General features: G+C 45.5%; 1 long non-coding RNA gene across 1 annotated transcript; it reads right to left on the bottom strand.

The window, feature by feature from the left end:
• Positions 1–1,423: 1,423 nt before the first annotated feature.
• On the bottom strand, positions 1,424–14,514 carry LOC119708358. Its single transcript, XR_005259059.1, has 3 exons — positions 14,364–14,514; positions 3,066–3,395; positions 1,424–1,899 (listed from the first exon to the last, which is right to left on the bottom strand). It is a non-coding gene; the product is annotated as an uncharacterized LOC119708358 (long non-coding RNA).
• Positions 14,515–23,719: the final 9,205 nt, after the last annotated feature.

A 23,719-nucleotide genomic window follows, 5' to 3' on the forward strand; every position in this document is an offset into this window, starting at 1 on the left:
CTCTCCTCTGTGTCAGATTACTCCTGCTCTCATTAGCTTTACCTTTCCAGGCTGCTGGGCACAGACAGAAAGAAGCACCCACAGGGTCAGTGATGAGGCTCCAGGGACCAAGACATTGTCAAGGGAGCTTTGCTGCCATGATTGTGCCAAGAAACAAACTTTAAACATACTGAGGCCTTCGAAGTGATGCTTTTCATGCATCCACTGAATCATTTGCTTTTTTGCTAGAAGGCAGGCAAAAATGGTTCTTCAGCAGGATTATTCCAGTGAAGCGGCGTGAGGGGACCTATTTTGCTTCAGCAGGCTCTGTTCAAGTAGCAGCTTGTCGGAGAAACAGATATTCACCACACAGGCTGGCAGTGTTCTGTTCTTGCAACGAGATCTGAACCAAATTTTGACAATTCACTGACAGCTTCAGTCATTTAAAGTAATTTTTCCTGTAGTTTTTAAGGTTTAAAGAAGAGTTAATTGATCCTGTAATGTCATAAAATCATAGTATCATTAAGGTAGGAAAAGACCTCCAAGATCATTAAGTCTAATCTTCAAGCAAATGCCACCATGCCCTCTAAGCCATACTGAGAAGTGCCACATCTACAAAGTTTTTTGAACGCTGACAGGGATGGTGACTCCACCACTTCCCTGGGGAGCCTGTTGCAGATTCTTTTACAAACTTCCTCAAGATCTTTTCCAACACCGTTTAAATTCCAAAATGAGTCAGTTGCCTTTAAAGCCTCACTTTTTTTTTTTGTTGTTGTTGTTTCCAGGAGTCACAGCCATGTTGTAGCCTCTCTTCTGGGATATTTGCAAACACTAAAACAGCCAACATACCTGGCAGCAAAATCTAAAGTCTGCCCATGAGGATGTACAACATAAGTGTGACAGCTTCTGGGGACATGAGGAGTTTCTTATCCAGCACATCAAACATCTGGATTCACCCTTTGCTGCTCATGTAGCAAGACTATCCTTCACAGAGTTATTCCAGTAACACATCTCAGGCAAAATCCTATTTATTTGATAGTAGTGGTCCCATTAGACATCCCCAAATAAATCTGACTATAGAAAAGGAACAGTGTTAGCACCTGAGGCTTTTCTGGGCTGTGTGCTGCTCTCCTATTTCCCTGGGACCTTCACCTCTCTCCTGGTGCTGCTCTTGGAGCTGCAGCACCTTCACCTCAGTCTTTTTAAAGCACAGGGGATGGAAAAGCAGAGCTCTGTGTATCCACGGATGTTCTCCATTGCCAGGGACATATTTTCCATCACCAAATATGCCACGGACAGAGTCCTGCTGCTTTCAGGGTTTTGAAAGTTATTTGCACAAATTCACTGGGACAGCATTCAGGAAAAATGTGACCATGTGTTTGTCTTGTCATACTTTCCCTTAGATCACTGCTGTAAACCAAAATTCTGGGCTAGATGGGCCTTGACTAGTCATTTTTATGTTGTTTTCTACAAATAAGTACAAGACTTGTGTTTGCACTCTCTGATTCCAGCCCACAGTGCACAGGATGAGCACAAGAGTGGGATGAGAGAGGATCAGGCCAATGTCATCCCTCAAATTAAAGGAAACAAACATGTTAAAACAGGATGAGCATGAGAGCAGCTGTACAGGATCACACTGATGGTCCAGATGAAGCACTGCCAGCAGTGACTGAGCAGAATATGAGAGCCTTCTGCTAGGACAGCCTTGCAGCGACCTGTGAGTCACAGAACACTCATGGGAGGGGCTGAGGTTGGAGGGAAAGTCTTGGTCTGAGCAGCTTGGAAAGTGAGGTTCATCAGCTCTGGACATAGCTGCTGGCTGTTCTGAATCCTGCTTCTTCCACACTGAATCTCAGCTGTTCACTGTGAAGGTCGGACCTTAAACATCAGCAGGGAAAATGTGCAGAAATTCATGGGGACCTGTGGGAGTGTGAGGAACAGGTGTTGAGGTGGTTGTGTAAAGTAAATCAAGGCAACTTCAACAAAGGGGAGAAATGATGCATCTGACTCCATGGATATCAGAAGGCTGATTAATTACTTTATTATATTATATTATTCTATACTATATTACTCTATATCTAAACTGAATCTGCACAAGCACTCAACTCAACTGAACAGAATCTTGTGACTGTCACCCGACAGTCCCAGCACACACACGTGGATTCAATTGGTCAATGAACCAAAACACTCACACCAGAATCTAATTACCAATTCCTTTTAGGTAAATAATCTTTTACAATGTGTTTTACTTGTGAACAAGAGAAGCAGCAATTGAGATAAGAATTGTTTTTTCTTTCTTTGAGGTTCTTCGCTGCAATTCTCAGAAATATTCTGGGGAAGCTGTGCCTTGCTTTTCTCTGTGAAGAAAAATGAGGCCACAGTCGTGTCCTGGAGAAGAGACACTGGAGAGGAAAAATTGGGAGAGCTGAGAGGGCTCAGGGCAGGACAGATTCACCTCTGCAAGCACTGAAGAGGTGTTTGGTCACCTTCAAGCCCAGGCCCAGAAATGTGGGAAGCATCTGGGAGAGGTGTTTCAACCTGCATCCATGACAGAGGGGCAGAGGGGCTGCTGACTCATTTTTGCCATACCTGGCCAATAAACCACCAGCCCTGGAGGAAAAGCCAGACCAAAATCCCTGCCCTGAAAGTTTGTTATTTGCCAAAATCTCCCCTTGAAACGCTAGGTAAGATTTCCCTACCTGGACATGTCTGCTCTGATCCCTCAACCCCAAATTCCACAAATAGTTTAGGCATTGAAAAAGTGCCTGTTTGCATTTGCTTAGAACATTATTTCTACCTTTTATGAGCAGGGTGGCAGTTTTCACAGAGAAATAATTCCAGACAGAGTTATTAAAAGATTAAAAAACACACCCAAAAAGGAAAAAAGAAAAAAAAAAAAAAAAAAAAAGAAGAAGAAATCCAGGCTGAAAAAACAAATATCTCTACCAGTACTCCAGGGCGTTTCTCATAACATCTTGCTTATGTTATGAAGTCTGATTTATTTTTTTTTTTTTAAGAGGGTGAGGTAGATTCAATTACTTTGCTAAAATTCATATGACCTGCTGATAAACCAGATTAGAAGTCACCTGTTGAAGCCTGGAAGTCCTGCAGGAACCTCCCCAGCTCTGCAATCTCGTTGGTTCCTGTGCTGACAGGAGATGCCTGGGTCGAATTTCCAACTGGTTCACGCCTTGTTCTTGTGACAGCTCAGAACTCACCCCCTGTGTGGACACGTGTTACCTGTGGCCTGCCAGGTCCCTGGGGCTCGTGACTCCTGGCAGAGCTGAGTCACAGCCCCAGGTAGTGCTGGCAGGTGTGTCACCTTGTCCTGGAAAGGAAAGGTGATGTGGTTGCATGCGGCTCTGTTTGAGCTCCGGCTGAAGAATTGAGATATCAGGGAAGTGAACATGAAAACCCTGCAAAGAAATAAAAAAAAATTACAAAAATAATAATTATAAAATACAGAAAAGCTGTGGCTTCAAGTAAATCTCGGTGGAAACTCAGAATCTCTAAAATGGTGGAGGATTTTAGGTGGCTTGTGTTTAAGCTGGTGCAAAATTTGCTGTGCTGAAACCCACTATTAACAGCATCAATATTACTTTCCATGGAATTGCTCAAGGACAGGAGGGATAGGGCCCTGAGGAAGCTGATCTAGTGGGTGGCATCCATGGCAGGGGGTTGCAACTGGCTGATTTTTAGGGTCCCTTCCAACCCAAACCTTTCCATGATTCTCTGACATTCACATGCTGCCCCAGCGCTGCTTCACCTTGCTCATGTAGGATGAGATATTTGCTCCTTTTGAAAGTAAAAAGTGAATGTACAACATCAAGCAGGGAAAGCAGATGTATTTATAGAGTTACTGATGTTTGCTTGAGCCGGCAGATGCTGGGCATGTCTGAAATATCTTCATTGTTTTGTTTTGGTTTGTGTTTTGTTTTTTTTTTTTTTTTTTAAGTCACCGAGTCTCCTGGAGATGAAGTCACCCTCAGAGGTGACTTCAGGACACGGAAATCACCTCGAAGCTCTGTTGGACTTTTGCCTTATGTCTGTACCAGGTGTTCTGCAGCACAGTTTGCTTTACACATACTTCTGTCTCTTGGGACACCCAGGGCCTAAACAAAGCCCTGTGATCCCCTTTCTGTCCTTTGGTCATTAAAATCACAGTGATTCCTTACAGCAGGCGTGCTGCAGCTCAGGTCTAAATATGGTTTTAGAGGAAACTCAACATCCTCACTTGAAAAAAAAGCCAAACAACCTCTGCCCGTGCCTCCCCCGTAATTACAGTTTGACATAATGAGTGGTGTTTATTAACTTCAGCTCTCAGAGCTGATGTCACCAACGAGTTGGGGTCCGGGAAGTCTCTGAGTCACAGGGATGGTGCAGAGCCAGAAAATGGCAGCAGAAAGAAAGGAGTAAATATTAAGGTGAAAGATGGTAGAAGCTGGTGGCAGCTTCCTGTGGGAAGCTGGACAGTGCTCAGAGCAAACTGTGGCCTTGGGTGAAAAGTCAATATTCAGCTTGGCTGGCAAATTAAGGCAGAATATTTCCCTGTGATGATCCTCTAAGGAAAGGAAAAGGGAGGCAACATGCTCGTATGTGACCCAAGGCCCTGTATTGTAAACTGTCCTTTTCCCTCACCACTTCAGATTATTGAGAAAGCAATCAGTGTCTCCGTGGGGGGATGGGGAGCCCATTTCCATCTCTGTTCATTTTCCTGTCAGACCCAGCCTTGCAGTATGTGGGTTAGGACTGGGCTTTGGTGTCCCAGTAACTCTAAAGGCTCAGGGCGTGGGCTGAGAGGGTGGTCTTGGCATGAATCAGAGCTTCAGATGGGCAGAAGTTTGTTGTGGATTCTGCATGAATTCAGCAAATGATCACAGGCAAAGAAGATTTTGGAAACATTTTTTTTTTTTAAATCTGGGATGCAGACATCTTTTAATAGTCACTGCCCGCTAAAATCCACGCAGTTTTCATTTTTTCTTCCTCATTTTTACCCACTGTATTGGTGGCAGGTGTTTTGTCACTAGATAAGTAGAAGAAAGGAGACAATCTTGGGGTGAGAAGAGAAACCAAGGGCCCATGAGACCCTGATGGTCTGCACTGAGTATAAATTCAGACTGGACTGCCCCTGTTCCAGGTGGCTTGGTGGACTGTCTGAAAGGCAGACTGTGGCTTCTGAAAAAAGTTGAAGTAAACCCACAGAACCAAACCACGAACAAAACCCCAAGGCTATTTTTTTTTTTAACTTTTCTCTTATTTTAAATTCCAGTTTTCCCTCATGAGGTCATCTTAGTTACAGGGGTGCAGGGCTTTGTATAGACAAGCAGAAGACAAGGGAAGAAAAGAAGATTTGTCCTCTCCTGTATCAGTGAAGAGAAAATGTCTGTCTGATGACTTCAAGTAAACTTGGTGTGTCTCTGCTTGATCTGGTGAAGAAATCTGAGTTTCACTTCACTGTGGGAACTTTGCCTGTGGTCTGAGTTTGCCATCACTTGCAGCATCATGTATTTTTTGATACAAAGCTTTCGTTTGCCTGTGCTGCAGCACGGCAGAATTTAATCTGATTTCACTTCTGCAACTGCAGCCCTGGCTGGGGAAATGGCATGTGAGCACAGGGAGAGCCCAGGACTTTGGTTCCAACACTGGATGTGCCTGGCCACGGAGCAGAAAGGCCACATTCACACTTTTCTCTCCACCCCTTGTATGTGACAGCACACTGCACCCTGTGGCATTCATATTTTCTGAAAAATCCCTTTGCCCAGGATTTTCTCCTGGGAAACTGAGAGGCCTCAGAGAAAAAGGAAAACAAATTCTTATCTCATTTGCTTCTCCTGTGTTGTGCTCACATGTGGAATGTGTTTGGAGATTGTTTACCCACAGGTGGTTGTTTCATTGGTTTCATGTGAGTTGTTTTGACTTATTTGCCAATCAGGGCCAAGCTGTGTCGAGGTTCTGGAGAGAGAGTCACAAGTTTTCATCATTATCTTTTTAGCCTTCTGTCTGTATCCTTTCTGTATTCTTTAGTATAGTTTAGTATAGTATTCTTTAATATAATATAGTATCATAAAATAACAACTTAGCCTTCTGAGAACATGGAGTCAGATTCATCATTCCTTCCTGCCACGGGGCACCCCCAAATACAATAACAGCTGGTGATGAGGAGGAAGCTGCTGGTTTAAGTTTCCTTTCAGATGAGTCCTTTCACAGCATGACTCATTTTGTGCCTATCTTTGCCACATTTTTTAACAGCTTTTTTGTCTAAAATAAAAACTCTTTAGCCAGGAAGAACATCTCTTGCCTCCAAGGGATGTGTGTGTGCAGTACAGAGGTGATGGAGTGGTGTGTGAATAAATTTAAGAGGGATGTCCCAATGAGACTGGCCTGCACCAGAAATCATGAACCTTTTCTCCAGTTTCTCAGTTACTGAGAGAAGCTTTTTTTATATTAACATTTTTTATAATGTCCAGCCTCTCAGAAACCCCAAAGTTGATGCTGTGTCTAGGTTGCATCTCTTTTAAACTGAACTCTCTGGATGTAAATGGGTTCAGGGAGATGGGGATTGCAGGGGCTGTTACCAGACCACTCTTCCCCCTCTCTGCTGCTGCTCCATCACATGTGGCTCCATCCCTCACTGCAGCTGCACAGTCTAGACAGCCCTTCCACAAGGTTCAGAGTCAGTGGATACAGCTGCACTTCATGTGCCTTTCTGCTCAGCCTCATGCATTTGCATTTTTTTAATCGTGGATGCTTCTTGCCTTTTGTCCTCGTTCTGCTCTTTTGAACTCTCTCTGACCTCCTGCGAGGCTTATCTCTGCCTCATGCCAACTTGTGATATGCTCTGGGAAGCTGGAACAGCTGACTCTGGATAAGGCAGTGAAGGCTGGCATAATCTCTTGTAAGTACGTCTGGAAATAAAAACTTTGAATAAAATCAGGAGAATTCAGGTGCTTGCAATTTCCCCTTTTTTGGCTAACTCTGAAGATATCTTTGTCCTGTTTTAAAGCACAGTGGAAACAACTGGAGGTGCTGCTTCTCTTCAATTCATCATACTTTATATAATGAAAGTGATTTTAAAATCACTCCCAAAGGGCTTTATTCACCAAAAAGACTGGGATCAAAGCCTTTTGCAGAGTAATTCCTTTGAGACTCAGATTAATGCTATTTACAAGATGATTAATGATTAAAGGAAAAGTTTAGCATTAAGCTCTCTGGTGCATTAATGACTTCATGTTGCTCCAATATTTTGGCCACCCTGCAATCCCAGTTTTGTCTCTCATTGCTGTAGCCCAGTTGAAAAAAAAAAGAGCCGTGGGAGACAGCAACAGCATTTGTGGTTGTTCTCTCTCTAGTAAAGAGACTAAAAATGTGACACACTCTGTATTGATATGTGGTGGGAAGGTGAAACCAGGACCTGACTGGTCACAACTGCTCATCTGCCCTTCTCAAAGGATCAGCCACACACAAGGGGTTCCTCAGTGCTTTTATTTAGCCTGCAGGACACTCATGTTTCATACCACATGATTTTTGAAGTAAAATCAGCCCCCATAAAATTGTGCTCTCTGTAAAAACAGAGGGAAAAAATCCACTGAAGGCTGGACTCTCCTTCAGCCCCTCCAGGTCTTCAGGCCTTTAAGTGGTGACACAAAGTGCAACAATCCAAATTTAGTTTCTGTTGAACTTTTTCCCCTTGTTTGTTTCCATTATGTGATGTGTCATCCCAAAACTGACACTCCAGTGTCTGTTTTAAGGAGGTTTTTGAGTGAAGACCTGCCAGGCAGGGAACAGGGTGTCCTGAAGGAGGAATTGGGATGTGGATGGAGGCACGGAGTTGCTTTATTCCTGCAGAAAAAGCTGTGTGGTGGGGAAGGGTAAGAAATGAGAGCAGGTGTGTAACCCTGTCCTGATTGGAAGGGCTATGAGAACATTATGCAGAAGGTGAATGGAAGCTTTAAAATCAAGGGAAAATGGACACCATCTGCTGTGTTTTGGATGGAGAAATCTGGGGGAACAGGCAGGAAGAGCAATAGGGATTCACACTATTTTCATTCTGATGTCTAGGACTTATGTGTCTACTATAGAACTATATCTATCTTTTAGTGTAGGATTCTGAACTTCTACAGATATTTGCTCCAAAGTGGGACTTCCCACTTTCTTCATCTCTCCTGACCTCCCACAGATGATGTGTCACCTCTTCAAGTCCTTTGCAGAGGTTTCTGTTACCCATGGGTGTCTCAAATGGCCCTGGGTGCCTCTGGGCTGTTGGAACAGCATCAAGCTCCTGGGTTTGGTCCCAGGAGCAAGGCAGAAGGGACCATAAGTGGGATTTTTGTGTCTGAGAGCCTCAAGGCAGCTGTGCTCTCACACAGCTATGGATGAGAGTAGAAATAAAGGGCAGGAGGGAAGTGGTAGTTCAAGCAGTTCTCTACAGTCGTTCTGTGATTCCTTCCTCATTTCACCTGTTTCCTGTTTCAAGCACTGGTGCTGATACCAACATGGACTATGCAGAAAACTGTGTGTTTTGGTCCTAAAGTTTGTGTTGGAATGACAAACTTCCTTCCTGCCAGTCTGTGAAAAAGTCAGAGGAGGACACAGTGCAGCAAACACCATCAATGGACACCTTCCCCGCTTTAAAGAGTCATCCCTGCCATTTAGTGGTTCTGTAAAACCCGGGAGGGTGGCACTAAAGTGTAAATTATAGCTGTGAATCTTAGATACGTTGTGCTGTGGCTGTTGTTTGAAGGCTGGGAAATGGAGCCTGCAGGGCAGAAAAGTTGAAATCTCACATTTGGAGGGCGCAGGAAGGTGAAGCAGAGATGAGTATGAGTCAGTTTGTGGTTTATTCCTGCCCTGGCTGGGAACTGGGCTCTTCCATCACTGAGATGCATGACGAAGAATTAAAACTAAATTAATACCACACCTTTTTGAGGACCTGCACGTGAAGGTGCCAGCACAGCTTATGGGGATTGCTGCTGGCAAGGCTTTTGCCTTACTTTTGCACTCACCAGTTCCAGCTGAATTGCCCAATTGTTGGGGGATGGGGTTGGCAATAATCTCACCCCACTTCAGGGCCTTGATTTATGGGCTCAAACTCACCCCAGGTATGAGACATCCACATGGAGGTGGTTGATATGACCCGGGACCTACGGGACCACAAGGCTGCCTTAGGGGTTGGCAGCTGGAAGCCAGCCAGGTTGACACTGGGTGTCCCCTTCAAGGGACTTCCCCACCATAAAGGAGGTAAAAGTGGAATTCTAAGGGCTGGATCCACGGGAATAAAGAGGTGTGGTGCCTCCTCTAGCACTCAGACACCCACAGGTCTTTATGGAGGCTTTATTTGGCTCACCTGCACCCAGAAAAAGTGGCTGCTCCAGCTAAAGCTGAGAGAATCTGACAGAAATTTCTTAGGAAGCTGCCCAGGAAGCCCCAGGGATGTCTGGCACATCAGGAACAAAGTGTGAAAAGGCAACCTCTGCTCTGAACTGCTGTACGTGGGGCTTGAACATTGCCTTTGAAAAATGAGGCTCTTGACCTTTGTCACAACCATCCCACAAATTTAAAAAAAAAGAAGGAAAGCTACAGCTGTAATTTAATAAAATAAAGCACCTTTCCCCCTCCTTTTTCCCCCCTCCTAGCTAAATTGCTTTCCTTATTCATCTCAATTTTCTCAGACTTTTCAACACAGCAGCTGAGAGCAGTTTTCACATGGAGCCATTTCCACTGACGGTACCTTTCTTCCAGTAAAATCACAGCACATTCCCTTTGTTTTCAGACTCGTAGACAATCACATTTATCTGCTCACTGCCCTTCAATAGCAAGCAGCTTCTAATGGGTTTCTGCATGAGGGCTGTACCCCCTACCCACTCATTGAAATTCAGTGCACAGAGTCACATCAGTGCACTGGGTGGTGGAGAATATCAATGCACACAGCCTGGAGGGGGAACTGGCAGAGGGAATTTTCAAACTTTCAGTGCCCAGCAGCAAATGGGAGCGGGAATTCCGAGTGCATCAAAGCACTGGAATATAGTCACGTGCTTCAAACCTTGCTCTGAGGGTCCCAAAAGGTAAATGGGATTGACATCTGTCCTCCAGTCGCTTCAGAGGAGAGGCTTAGGGGCTTAGATAAAATGAATGTTGGAAACTTCACTACTTTTCAGCCTCTGGTTACGGGGAAAAAGCAGCCTTCAGCCAGCAGCTGAAGTGCACTGACTGCTGTGCTGGATCTGAGGATCAGAGCCTGGGATGCAGAGCTACACCTCGTGGTTACAGGGCCTGGATTGATGGTCAAGAGAACTGGGCTTTGTTCCCACCTCTGCCTTCTGGATGACCACAGGCATGTCAGCTCCCCTCTCTGTGCCACACTTCCCTCACCCATGAAACAGATCCTATTCCTGTGGAAAGTCACTTGGGATGCTGCTGGAAAACAGTCACAAGAACAGCTGAGCTCGTAAGAAAGATGACGAGAGATTTTTAAGACCCAACAGGGAAGGATGCACTGGATGGAAGAGATTTCTCTCAGAGGATGTGGACACGATTCAGCTTCCCAACAGAAATGTCCTGTGCCATATGTGAGGACCTCCCACCTTCCAACTGCCTCTCCAAAAGGGAATAATTTTCCTGAAGCTCTTATGTCCTTTGTATTTGTGCTGCTTAGATGTTTCAGGAAAGCCAGAACATGTCACCTGGCTCTTGGCTGCTCCAAGTGCTCGGTGGAGCCCTCTCTGTTGGCTGTAGCAGGAGGCTGGGAGACACCTGCCCACAGAGAAGGATCTGCTGCTTAGACAGAGGTGTCTGTTGTCACTTGAGATGTCCCCACATGGGGCAGGCAGATATGACAGAGGTCTGTGCGACATCCATGCCTTGAGGAGGAGCAGCTGGAGAGCTGCTGGGAAGGTGTGGTATGGAAAGAATGACACACAATGCTTGTATTTACTCAGCTGAGTCCTTGTGCCACCTTAGGCACTGCAGATCACCCCAATACTTTGGCGCCCTAGAAAACTGATACCTGTTTTAAAGTAGCTCCTAAAAACACCAGCTGGGCTGTGATTGGCATGGAACCCCTAAGGAGAACAGCCCAACCAGATGCCCTTAGTGAGATGCCCTCCTTGACTTTAAGAGATGGGTTTTCCTGGTCCAGGCAGTGACATCTGTAATCAAAACCACCTGTGACCAAACTCCAGTTTAGAAGAAACCAGGTTTCTGCTCCTCTGAACTAGGAAGGCTGAGCTTAGGGAGATCTTCTGGTAGATTTTTGGGGTGAGTTGCTTCATCTCCCTGTGCCTCAGAAGGAGATGGCAGCACTTCACTCTTTCTTATCCACTAGGAGATAAAACTCTTTGATAAGAGGAGCTATCTCTCATATAGACAATTTGGGCTGCACTTATCAGAACTTTCTTGCATATCCTGAAGTCCTCTCTCCTTGTACACACAGGGCAATCTTGCTGTTGCTGAAAAGGGATATTTTTTAACATTCTTGTTTATTTTTGCCCTGGGAGAAGGGACCATTTCTCACAATATTTGCAGACAGCTCTCGCTAAAAGGAGTTCTGATCTCAAGCACGGTCTCCAACCAGAACTATAATTCGAGTGGTGATAATAATGATAATAATAACAAACACAGCAATAATCATGCCCAAATATAGCACTTGGCACCACTTTTCCTGTTCAAATCCCAGTTCCTGTGACTGTCATTCTTTGCACGCTTCCAAATGCTGGCATTTGGAAACGGCAGCCGCTTCCAACAACGCCTTTTTGTCCTAAGGAGATTATTTCCAGCCGAGTGCACTGCAAACTGCCATGCTGCACTTCATCCCTCCAAGGTAGGGATGGGGACAGCGTGTGACTCATGCCTCTCATATGATCCTGGAAAGGGAATCGTTGGTGCAGGCTTCAGCTGGGCTCTCTGATTTCAGCTTGAGCCTCCTCCCTTTAGACAAAGACAAGTCCACTCTCATGATTTCATCTTTTGGGTCTACGAGCTCTCCACAGATCCTCTTTCCCCATTTTTCTTGCAGGGCTTTCCTCAAACCTGCTCCGTCTCTTCTTGCACCCACCAGGACAGGAGCCAGCCTCCAACGAGCCTGGGCAGACTGTGTTTCTCATGAAAGGTGTGGATTGCCCACTTCCCAGAAGGTCTGGAGATGCTGGATGTGGGGCTGCATTACAGGCAGTCGAAACAAGAGGTGTGGGACCAGTAAAATGCCATTATTTTCTTCCCAAATTAGTCAAAACCAGTCTGAAATATTCTCATTTCCAGAACAGCTGTCCCTCTCTTTAAACATGTTTCTGTAAATACCTTATTTTGGTATTTCTAGGCCAAAGGAAATATTTTCAAATTCCTGGATTTAATAATGTTTCTGTTTGGATTTGGTTTGTTTTTTTGATTTTTTTTTAATTATTATTTTTTGTTGTGGGTTGTTGTTATTTTTTTATGGAGTATTTTTCCGTAACAATTAACCTGAATCTTTCTGAGCTGTCAGAGACCATCTGTGTTTGGGTTTGATGATATCAGGCTCCTCTCTACCCCCAGCCAGGCACTGCATTCCCCTCTTTTACTGGATGAACATGGACACGGTGCAAGTCAAGGTCTAGGGTGTACCAAGGAAAATGTTGTCCATCCTGGAATGTTGCCTCCCAGCTGAATAAAAAGGTCTAAGACACTGGAAAGCACTTTTATGAAGTCCCTGTATAATGAAAATAGGCAGAACATGAGGTCAGCATGACCCAAGCAAAATGCTTCGTTTCTGCTTAACAAAACAAAACAAATGGGTTCAAGTGATTTTAAGCAGAAATGAAGTGGTTTGTTTTCATTTTCCCCAAGGGAAAAGAGTAAAACTGTGCATACATGTGGGAATTCAAATTTGCTGGCAAATTATATGAACCTCCAGCTAGACAGAGACTGTATTTTCCATTAACCTAATGCACAGAAATGGGTAGAAAATCCCCAGGCTGATGGAGTGATAGGATTTCTCAGACATGCTTGGTTTCATGAGCATTCAAGAGAAATTAATGAAAATTCAAAAAATTAAAAAGCCTCTTTATCCAGGAAGAAGAGGAGATTGCCAGCCTCCCTTGCAACTTGGAATGCAATTAGGAGAAATAAAATTAAATCAACAACAACCACATAGATAGGTGGGAATGTGAAGGGCCAAGGACAGCAGTGCAGAGGGAGGGGACACTCTAAGAGGTTGAAGGAAGAAATGGGAGGGGATGGACCCAAAGACAAATCAGCTTCTCTCCCTCCACTGTTTTGGGTAGGATTTACTGGACAGATGAAGAGGGATGGACAATGCTAATGAGGATTCCATCTCTTTTGCCCCCCTGTGGCTGGTGTAGCTCACACTGACAGCATGGCAGGATCACACAGACCCTGCTCTGGGCTGGAGGGAGGGGATTGATCCTTCCCAGGACTCACAGACAGGAACTCCCTGTGGTGTTGTGGCACTGGAGTGCCTTGGCCTTGCTGTGAGGCAAATGGAATCACAGAATGGTTTGGGTTGGAAGTGACCTCAAAAATCATTTAGTTCCAACTCCCTGCCATGAGCAGGGACATCTTCCACTATCCCAGGTTGCTCCAAGCCTCATCCAGCCTGGCCTTGGACACTTCCAGGGTTGAGGCAACCACAGGTTCTCTGGAAAACCCATGCCAGGGCCTCACCACCCTCACACTGTAGAATTTCTTCCTAATACCTAATCCAAACCTGCCCTCTATCAGATTATTGGCCACATCCAACACACTTGTGACTGCCAGGATTTATTGTCTCCCTTCTCAATCCAAGCATTTTCAGTGCCTAAAACCATTGGGCGGGGTCTGGGCATGATGCTGTGATTACAGTCACCTCTCTGTGATCAAGGGAAAGCAATGGTTTAGTTTTTGTTGCTATAACTGATATTCTGGATGTCAGGTGAAACAGCACAGGCTGTGTGGGCTCTCTGACTCCTTTTGGAATGCTGGTTTTTAAATAGTCACAACTTTGTAAGCCAGAAAGGAGCATCATGATGATCTAACCTGGCCTGCACACCTGTCAGAAGACAAGTGACCCCACCCTGTGTTTTCAGTCCTGCAGCATGGTTTTAGATCAGCATTCCTTGGCATTGCAGTTGAACCTACAGCCTAGAAGAGGAAAGTTCTCTCTCCCCAGGCATGGAAGGAGCACAGAAGAGATTTGAAGGCTTCTCCTGACCCCTAACCTGGTATATTCCCCTTCCCAGGAGGTGAGAAGGAATTTGGGACCACAAAAGCTGAAGTAAAGAGACAGAGGTTTTCTTTTCCTTCTCTCCCAATCCCACTGCATCCTGTCCCATCCCAAGAAGAGGGATCCCCACTGAGAAGCCAGTGCTGACCACACCTGTTGATTTTACTCACATTGGGAAGGGCTGTGTCCTTACCTGCTGTCCTGGGTGAGGGAAGCCAAGGGATGTGGGAGACTGGCTGCAGGCAAGGATGAGTTGGATCTGCTTTCCAAAATCTGTGGATCTGTGGGAATCCAACAGGACAGTGTCTGGAACCCAGCTGTCCCAGCTCCCACCTGTGCTTCCTTCCAAGGGTTCACTTGTGGTGAGCACTTGACTCTCCTGCACCCCCAGGAAACTACACACACCCAGGAAATGATGTGTGAAAATGCAGGGGGACAACATTTACTTCACTTGTTATCCCCAGACAACAGCGCTGAGTGTTAAATTGCACTTTCAGTGTCTGCTGTGCAGATGTCACCTCGAGTTAACCACGGAAAGCTTCCTTCTGAGCCCCTGGGAGACATCAGGCACTAGGAAGTGTGACTCATTTGCCCTACTGAGGTTCAATAACCCTCAATCCAGACAGTTTCTCTTTATTGACATTGGAAACAACTGGCTCAGATGTTGATAGATCTGGCTGTGCTTGAGCTGTTGAGTCCCATCCCTACACCTTACACCAAGCAGGATATTTTCCTACAGAGTGTCCAGCTCCATCAGGACAGCAGAGCTGAGTCACTACCAGGCTGATGAGATGGTCACAACGACCCCCTTCAGGCTCCAACCTTTGCGTCTGTGAATAATCACTGCTGAGTAGCAAACTCGGGGTTTTAATGAGACCCAGGGCTGCTTTCTTTGGCTCTCAAAGGTCAGTTGTCGTCCTGCATCTCATCCACCCTGAGTTCAAGTTACACTCAATAATTGCAGAGCTGAGTGATCAGACCAGCAGTGGCCAGATCCCTCCTCATTTGTCCCTGCTCTGCTGGATTTACTGCACATGTTTATACAGGGACAGGGGGAAACCTCATATTCTAAGATTTTTACCTTTTTGCATGTGTGTGCTTATATCTGGTTATTTAATTCTTGCTGTCAGTTAGGAAATTCCTTTTAAAAAAATCTCTTTTTCTTGTCTTATCTGCGCTGTGGGGTGTTTGATGGTACTGATTGTGCCCATAACCACCATCAGTGCAGGCCCCATCAAAGTCTGCTGGATTTATCTTCCTCTTGCATCATGTCCTGGATCTGACAGTGCTTGATGTTACTTACTCTAGTATAAGGTCAAACTGAAACCTTTGGTAATCTCCTTTCCTCACTTGTCCCTCTCTTTCCCCTTTTCCTGGCCACTCCAGGTGGGTTCAGCTCCATGCTTTGGTACAGGTGTGATTCTGTGCAAGCAGACCTCTTGCCTTGCCTTTCATTCCTCAGTAAAACAAAACATTTTAAATCATCTCAGCTCAAATCTTGTTTATCACTGTTGCTGACAAGTTTCCAGTTACTACAAGCTGAAATTCCCACATATTTTTTTTGCATTTCCATTGTTTTTTTCCACAACAACCCAATCAGATGGGAATGGTTATTGATCTGCTTAAGAAGGCAGTGTCAGGAGTAACAGGGAAGCTCAAGGGGTACTCAGGTGAATTGTTTTCCTGGATTTAGTGAGGAAATCTGAATATTCTTCATGGTAACTGGAAGAAATGCTTCATGACTTGTTTGTTGAGACTTAAAAAAAAATCTTTCTTAGGGCAAGAAGGGGAGTGGTTTCAATGACAGAAGACAATGATAGAGGAAATGACATTAAGAGGGGCAGAAAAGACAAACAAGATTTTTTTTTCTTGCTACTTTAATTTTCCAGGCTGCTAAAGCTCCGCTTTAAATTAAGCTTAACCTTTACTTTCAGAGACAGCTGAGGAAATATATTTTCCGCTGAAAAACAAGTGGTTGCTCTCTGGGACAGGCTTCCCCTTTGGGGCTGCCAAATCTCAATGCAGCTCTCAGCACTGTCCTCAGTTAACCTCTCCCAGAGCCAAAAAACATCCAAATAACTGGCTGCCTCCTGCCCTGGCCATTAACACAGCTCACACCAATCAGACAAATTAATTCCAGTGCATTTAAACAAAACCCTCCTGAGGCTGTCAGACTGCCAGTGGAGTCTCCCAGATTTACTGGAAAGAAAGTGGAAAAGGTAAATAATTCCAATCAAAAGTCCTCTCCAAAAATGTGAGTGTGGCTGTCCTGGGAGTCCTCTGGAGGTGGAGATCCCACAAGCAGGGGGGACATTGCTGTCCTTGAGGGACACATCCATGCTGACCTTCCCTGTGCCAAAATGACCAGGACACACCTGGATTTCTGTGATATGGCCAGGAGTTCTCTCCTGGAATCACTAAGGGTGGAAAAGATCTCCAAGAGCATTGAGTCTTCTTATCATTGCATTTATCAATGTTAATACACCTGAGATCGCAGTGTGAGCTTTTCAGAAAATTGCTTTTCAGCACGTGGCATCTCCTAAGTAGAGACACAAGTATTAAACCCCACTTTTTTTCGTATCTACATGTTGTGCAGGAATGGGAAGATGAGTGTTGAAATCCCCTAAAGGCTTCTAGGCAAAGTGTTAGGGTAAACCCCAGTTAGAATCTCCTTGATATAAATAAGTCAAGTCTCCTGAAAAACAGTGAGATGTCCATGGACACACACATATATACAGATAGATCTATAGATATATAAATATGTAGACAGATATTTACACATGCACACTCTGCATGGGTGTATATATATATAAATACATCTGATTGTGGTTAAATATCTGGTAATACATTTCGTTCCTGATCAATCTATAAAGTCAGAATAATATTTTAAGCCCCTGATTCAGTAGATTGAGTTCAAAGCACTGGATTCCTAATAAAACTTGTGTTTTATATAAGTGGTTCCTGCAGACTGATGTCTGGTGTGACCCAGAAAGAAGCATCCATCATCTCATATCTCATCTCATCTCATCTCATCTCATCTCATCTCATCTCATCTCGTGCCTTTTTAAGGAAGAAGAAGCAGCACTGCACTGAAACTTAAAATGAGGACCTGACAAAGAGGAACATCAGTTCTACAACTTTTGGCAGATGCTGCAATATGGACAACCTTTCGTCAGCAGAGAGTGGACAGAGAGTACAGAAGGGCTTGTGTGCCTTCTTAGAGGCCCTAATGGCAAGGAGCTACTACAGACATAATAAAATGGGAGAGATAAACTATAACCAACAAAGATAAGGAGAACACTCCCAGGCTTTTGGCACTGGCAAAAATCCATGTACAAACTTGGGTTTGGGATCCCTCACAAGGACTGAGGGAAACAGGCACTGTTGTCCCCAAGGATATGTTGTCCTCAGCATCTCCCTGTGATTGCATTGGCCAACCCCACCACAGTTTCCCCTTGGTTTTGCTTGGTTTGCTGCCTGCTCAGAGGTCACCACCTGCCCCTGGGACAGAAACCCTGGCAGGGCTGAGCAAGTTGCTGCCCCAGTCCAGCATCCCTTGGTGAAATGAAGCTGTGAAGTGGCGCAGTGCCATCTGCAGCAGATGGGCACAAACATGTTGTCACCCCTAATGCAGACCCATGATCCTCCCAGGGGAGCTCTGTGGGAGTGCCAGGCTTTGTCTGGGATGTCACCTTCTGTCCACCCATATGCTGGTTCTGCACTCACTGAGTTACCACAGCTCACAATAAACTGTGTTGTGTTTTCTCTTCCTGAGAGCCAATATTTACATCCACAGCACTGTGGAAGAAGCTAAAGGTCCAAGCAGATGGTCTCCAAGGCTGAAGGCAGCTCTGCCTCTTCCCTCAGCTCTGCTCTGATTTAATTTCCTCCTCTCTTCTCCAGTCCTCCTGACTCACTGATGTCACCTGCAGCTGGGGCCACCCTGGCTCACAGTTTCTGTAGCAATCATGGCTTGAAGAAAACAAGCAACATGGAACCTTAGTCCCAATGTTCTCCCAGCTGCTTTTTTAGCCATAAGACCTTAGGGCCAAGGACATGTCCTATTCACCAGGACAGGGAGTTCTGTGACAGCTCCTCAGCTAGCCTGGGGAGTGGAGAAACTGATCCTGGCACACACCAGCTTTTAAAAAGATGCTGTAGAAACTTAAGGTAGGGATTGGATTATGGGATGGACCCTGGAAATGTTTTGTGGCTTCATGTTTCTGGAGACATTGAGTTTAGGTGTTTAATTGAGCCAGGGCAAGAACCAAGCAGGTGCCAATCAGGAAAACTGGTTGTCTGGGAATGCCGAATGGGTTAAATCTGTCGAGCAGGAACTGGCGGTTACTGGAAGTCTTTGATTCTCTTTCCCAGCTGCTTTCATAAAGGGTTTGTTGCTGTCTGAGTCTGCCCCAGCCTGACTGTCTGCAGCAAAGTCAACAATCCTGCGTGTGCTCCGAGCAGCAGCGGCTCCGCTGGTGGGGCTGGTGGCTCTGCAGAACCTGCCCTGGGCTCCACGGCATGAAATCCCCTCCTGCCTTTGCCCTGCAGCTCTGCACAACCTGCCCTGGGCTCCATGGCATGAAATCCCCTCCTGCCTTTGCCCTGCAGCTCTGCACTCTGGCACTGACCTGGAGTGGCTGTCACACAGCTGTGCTGTAGTTCCTTGGCAGGGTCAGGCTGCAGTGATAAATTTTTTTTAGTGAATGAGGGTGCTATGAATGATCTCACAGTGTTTTGTTAATTTATTCCCTTTCTTGCAGGCTGATAGCACACACACATACAAGCACACCAAAAAAAAAAAGGATGAATTGTGTATTGTAGCCTGAATCTGAATAAAACCGCTGCAAATTTCACAAGATGTACATAACACAGACTCAAGAGGTCCTTTCTAGCAGATGCCTGAAGCCAAAAGCAGATAAAAATTTTTAGCAGGGTCTGATTTATGGTCTGGTTTGACAAATATTCATATGGGTGTGAAAAAGCTTCTGAAGAAGTGCCACGGAACATTGCATCCCCTGTCATCTTCCTTGCTGCCTGCTCCCCCTCAGATTAGATTTGGTAATTCAAGTGGTTTCAGCTTCAGGCTGATTTTTCTTGCTTCAGTTAAATCTCAGGTTTCAAGCTGATGATGTTTCACACATGGCAGATTGGCACCTGTAATCTAAGAGTCCAGCAATGCTGACCATGATTGAGTTTTGCCCAGACAACACACTGGAATAAATCAACATGATTGGTTGGAAGGGTTGTTGCTGGGCTGTTTTACACCAGGCTGGTTTTACTCTCAGCAGGATTAATAACGGGCAATTTTCTAATGAGCCCATAAAGTTCTGCCTTGGTGTCTTTGCCCTTTGCTTTCTCAAAAATCCTGCAGCACGGCTGCGTGGCTCCAAATGCCACGGGTGACAGAAGACAGTCTCAGTTTAATTGCCCAATTGTGCAGGCAGAAGCCATGCAGAAGGTGCATGCCCAGCACAGGCAGCCGAGGACACGGCAAGAGGAGCAGGCAAAGGAAATGTGTGGTTATAAAGCAATAGAAAGTAATGCGAAGATAAACATTTCATGCACACACAAGGCACCTTTGCTGCCTTGAGTAATATCCAAAAGGATGTCAGTTATTTCTGAGTGTTTTCTGGAGTGTTTTCCTTTTTCCTCTTTGGCCTGAAACAATTGGAAACTCTAATTCATTATGTTTTGGAACAAAAGCAAGGCAGCTCTCACAGTCTCTCATGCATTCTGTAGAATTTCTTTCCAACCTTAAGGACTCCATGATTCTCTAACAGCAGCAATAGTGGCTGACAATGTTTCCCCAAGAGAAACACCTGAAACATGGGTAGCAGGTGGAGATAAAAAAAGCAAAACTTGCCCAACAGCTTGTTTTCCTTGTGTGACTAATTCTGTGCCTGTTCACAGCCTGTCTTCCTGAAGAGCTGGGGAATGACTTAAAACCAAAATTATGTCTTTGCAGAACCAAGTTCCCTTGTTTGAGTAGGTAAATAATACTGTTGTCAAGGTTTTATGCAGAATTTTCAGCCCCTGAGCTCAAAGATCTTTACAAAGCAAGGGGTGAAGAACCAGATCCTCATTTTACAGAGGGTAAAACAGAAGCACAGAGAGATAAAAAGGTTTCCTGCAGCTGATGCTTTGGCTGTGCTGCTTCTAGAAAAGACCTATTTCTTCAAAACCTGAAGAGAGGAGGTTATCCAAATCCCCCCGACCTGACTGAACTCCTTGAATGTCACTTCCAGCCTAAATATCTGAGTTTATCATGAGAAAAAAAAAAAAAAAAAGAAAAAAAAAGCCTACTTTAGGAGCAAAGACCCGATGAAAGACGTAGACTCATTTGAAAGTCTCATCTTAAAGCCATTTAGCGACACACACATTTTACCAGAAATGTTTAATGAAGTCTTTCAGATGGACAATTGCCCTGAGCATGTGACAGCTCACACTGAGTTGGTTTTGGAAATGAATACAAGCAACAAGCCAAGACGGGCAGTCTGCAGGAGGCAGGGCCAGGAGTGGGTCACTGGGACACCCGGAGCTGGAGCACAAAATGGGTTTATGAAAATCAGCTCAGGACTTGCAGGACGATGTGTGGATACAGCCTCTCTTTTTAACCACTATTGTCTGTGTCCTACCTAGGAGGATCAAGAGAAACTCACTCCCAAAGAGCCTCAGAGCATAAAAACTTCCACAGAAGCTGCTGTCACCAATTTTTGTCTCTGGTTGTATTGCAACTTTGCTCAAATTTCTGAGAAATACTGGCTCTGTTTGACTCCAGGCACAGTTACCAACCCACTTTGTGGTTTGGGGTAGGAAGTCTTTAAAATGGACAAAGTGGAGTATCCCTGGTTTTGAAAACCTAACTTTGTCAAATGTATCTGTTGGGTGCAGGAAACAAGGAAATCAGGCTGAAGAAAAAAGGAGAAATAACTGGCAGAAGTGCAGCCAGGATACTCCTTGTGCATGTGCCCCATTGACATTTTCTCCCGTGCCTGCTGAATCAGCATTTTCCTTCTGCCAGCCTGTAAACAAGAAAATAAAGAGGCTGGTGACCTCGGCCAAACGAGCCCATTCCACTCTCCTGGAAGTCTTGGATCAAGGAGAAAATCTTTGTCCATCTCAGGGCACAAAGCCCAGCCAGCCCCCGTGCAGTGCCCAGCTATTGGTGAAAGGCTTTCCAAACATGCAGAGCTAAGACCTTTGAATCCCTCAAGAAGGGGACCGAAGCCAAAATTTCAACAGAAGCTGCCATCCTCAGCTGTCATTGCCACAGTAAAGATTTTGTCTCAATACAAAAGAGAAAAAAAAAAGCGGAGAAAGAGAAAAGGGTGTTTCAAGGCAAGAGAAGGTCTTGGAGGAGAAGTTTCTGCTAAGTTCACCCCGAAGTAAAATGTAACCTTGCAGAACTGAGACTCCTTGGTGCTTTGCCATGTAGGGTTGAAACCAGCTTTCTCTTGGAATTCAGATGCTAAGCAGACCCAGAGCTGCTCAGTGCTTGCACGTGAAGACAGCACAAGTGTAAGTGAAGAAGTCCAGGGTCAGGCGGCCTACTCCAGAAAATGCTGAGATCAAAAAAAACCCCAAATCCACCCAAGAACAGCAACAACAACAACAACAACAACATCTTCCCAGCAGCTTTGGGCTGGCAGAGGGGGACTGAGGAGAACTTTGCCATGCTGACTCACAGGGTACAGCCTGCGTGTCGTTGACTTTGTTCTCTGTTTCCAGGGATTTCCCTTCTACCAGCAAAGGAGCGACTGGGCCTTAGCAAAAAGGAGAAACTGATATTTTGGTCACATGTTGGTGGCAAAGACAGGCTTGACAATGAGCTATTTTCTTCTTGCATTGAACAAGGAGCCTCAGTTACAGGGAGAAAACAATATCATCTGAAAAACTCTCTGTTTCCTCAGCTGGCAGAGGCTATCAAGGGTGGTTGGGAAGTGTCTGGACAGAATTATTTGCAACTCCCAGATCTCAGATCAAGTGTTTCTAAACTGTGGTGGCCCTGAGGTGCTGGAGGATGAAAAGGGATGTGGATTTATTGTAACCTCTGTGTGACATATGATCTTGCCATATCCTACTAAATCCCCAGAGGTTTTCCAAGTGAATGGCAGGGATTCTCTGCCTCAGAGCAGAGGGAAAACCTGCAGGACCAATGTCAGTCAGCAGGGACACAAGAAATGATGGGGACCTTTTTATTTTGAGGGTGAAAAAAGTCATTTCAGGAGATAGGCTGACTCCCATCCAAGGGCTCCTGGAAAAACTGCTATGAGCATCCTTGAGGACACAAGGAGGGAAGCTGCTCTCCACTGTTTTGGCTCATCATTGGGTCAAGAAGCCAAGTGGCTCCCAGTTTCACTGGCTTATTCATCATCTGAAGGATGCGTATGAAGTGGTGCCTGCTCAAGGAGCATTGCCATGGATATGTCATCAGGATTGTGCATTAGCCAAATCTTCTTCCCTCATAAAACTGCTTAATTGATGACACATCATTAGTGGAAAACTGTTTAGGCCTCTTTATGTTTCTGCAAAGCTGGTCACACAAACAGGGCTTAGCATTCCCAGAAGGGTAAAAATTCCCCCTCCCTCCCCTTTTGGAGGAGGGAATATATTTGTGAGTGTATAAACTGCAGTTCATGACAGATTTGCTCAGGCTCCAGGGCTGATGTGTTTGGCATCCTCTTGAAGCTGGTCCTTCACCAAGAGAACACGTCGGATGCGTCGGGGTCAGGAGGAGGTTTCACATGCTCCAGGCTCTGTGAAAGCTCTGTGCTCAGTCAGAGCCAATTTGTGGGACACCCTGTCAAAAGGCAGGCAGCAGAGAGCACCCACAGGCTGTTTCCAGTGATGGTCTGGAAGAGCTGAGGTCTCCAGGGCAGTGGGCAGGCATCTTTTTGTGGTGTGAGGGAGAATGGGCTGGCTGGAAGTACCAAACAAAGAAATCTTTGGGAGCAGACTCCGAGACCAGAGTTCTGTGGCTCCATAAAGATCTCGAGTGAGAGCCACATGGGGTGTCCAGCTGCTGTCCATGGCCCAGCCTGAGCTCCCCAAAGCCACAACACAGTCAGGTCCTATTACCCCAGTGCGGGGACTGTGAGTGGGTGCACGCAGGGCTCACTCGGGTGAGTTGGGTGGATAGCAGATGCACTTCCCTGGAGAATCCTGCTCCATGCCAAGGAGCACGGAAGGTCAGTGATGTGTCCATCGCTCTGGGGCTCATCTGGGGCTCTATGGACGTGTGTGTTCGGGCCCCCATCTAGTGGCTGTCCCCAAGGCTGCACCGTCCTCCTCTTCCTCAGGTGACACGCAGCTCCGAGGGGAGCACCGTGACTCTTCTGTCGATGCTTTTCTGATTCTTTGTGGCTTGGGACTGTGTCCTTTCACAACCAGGCTTTATGGCACATTCCCTCGTGGGAAATTACTGGTGCACAAAATTCCTCGGGGGGTAAAAAATCAAATTCTGATAAGATGAAATGCCTGTAAGTGAAAGAGGATTGTGTTTCTTACTCCTTTCCATGTTCCTAGCACACTGGGATCTGGCATTGA

Source organism: Motacilla alba, chromosome 1A, assembly GCF_015832195.1.
Source record: "Motacilla alba alba isolate MOTALB_02 chromosome 1A, Motacilla_alba_V1.0_pri, whole genome shotgun sequence".
Lineage (NCBI taxonomy): Eukaryota > Metazoa > Chordata > Aves > Passeriformes > Motacillidae > Motacilla > Motacilla alba.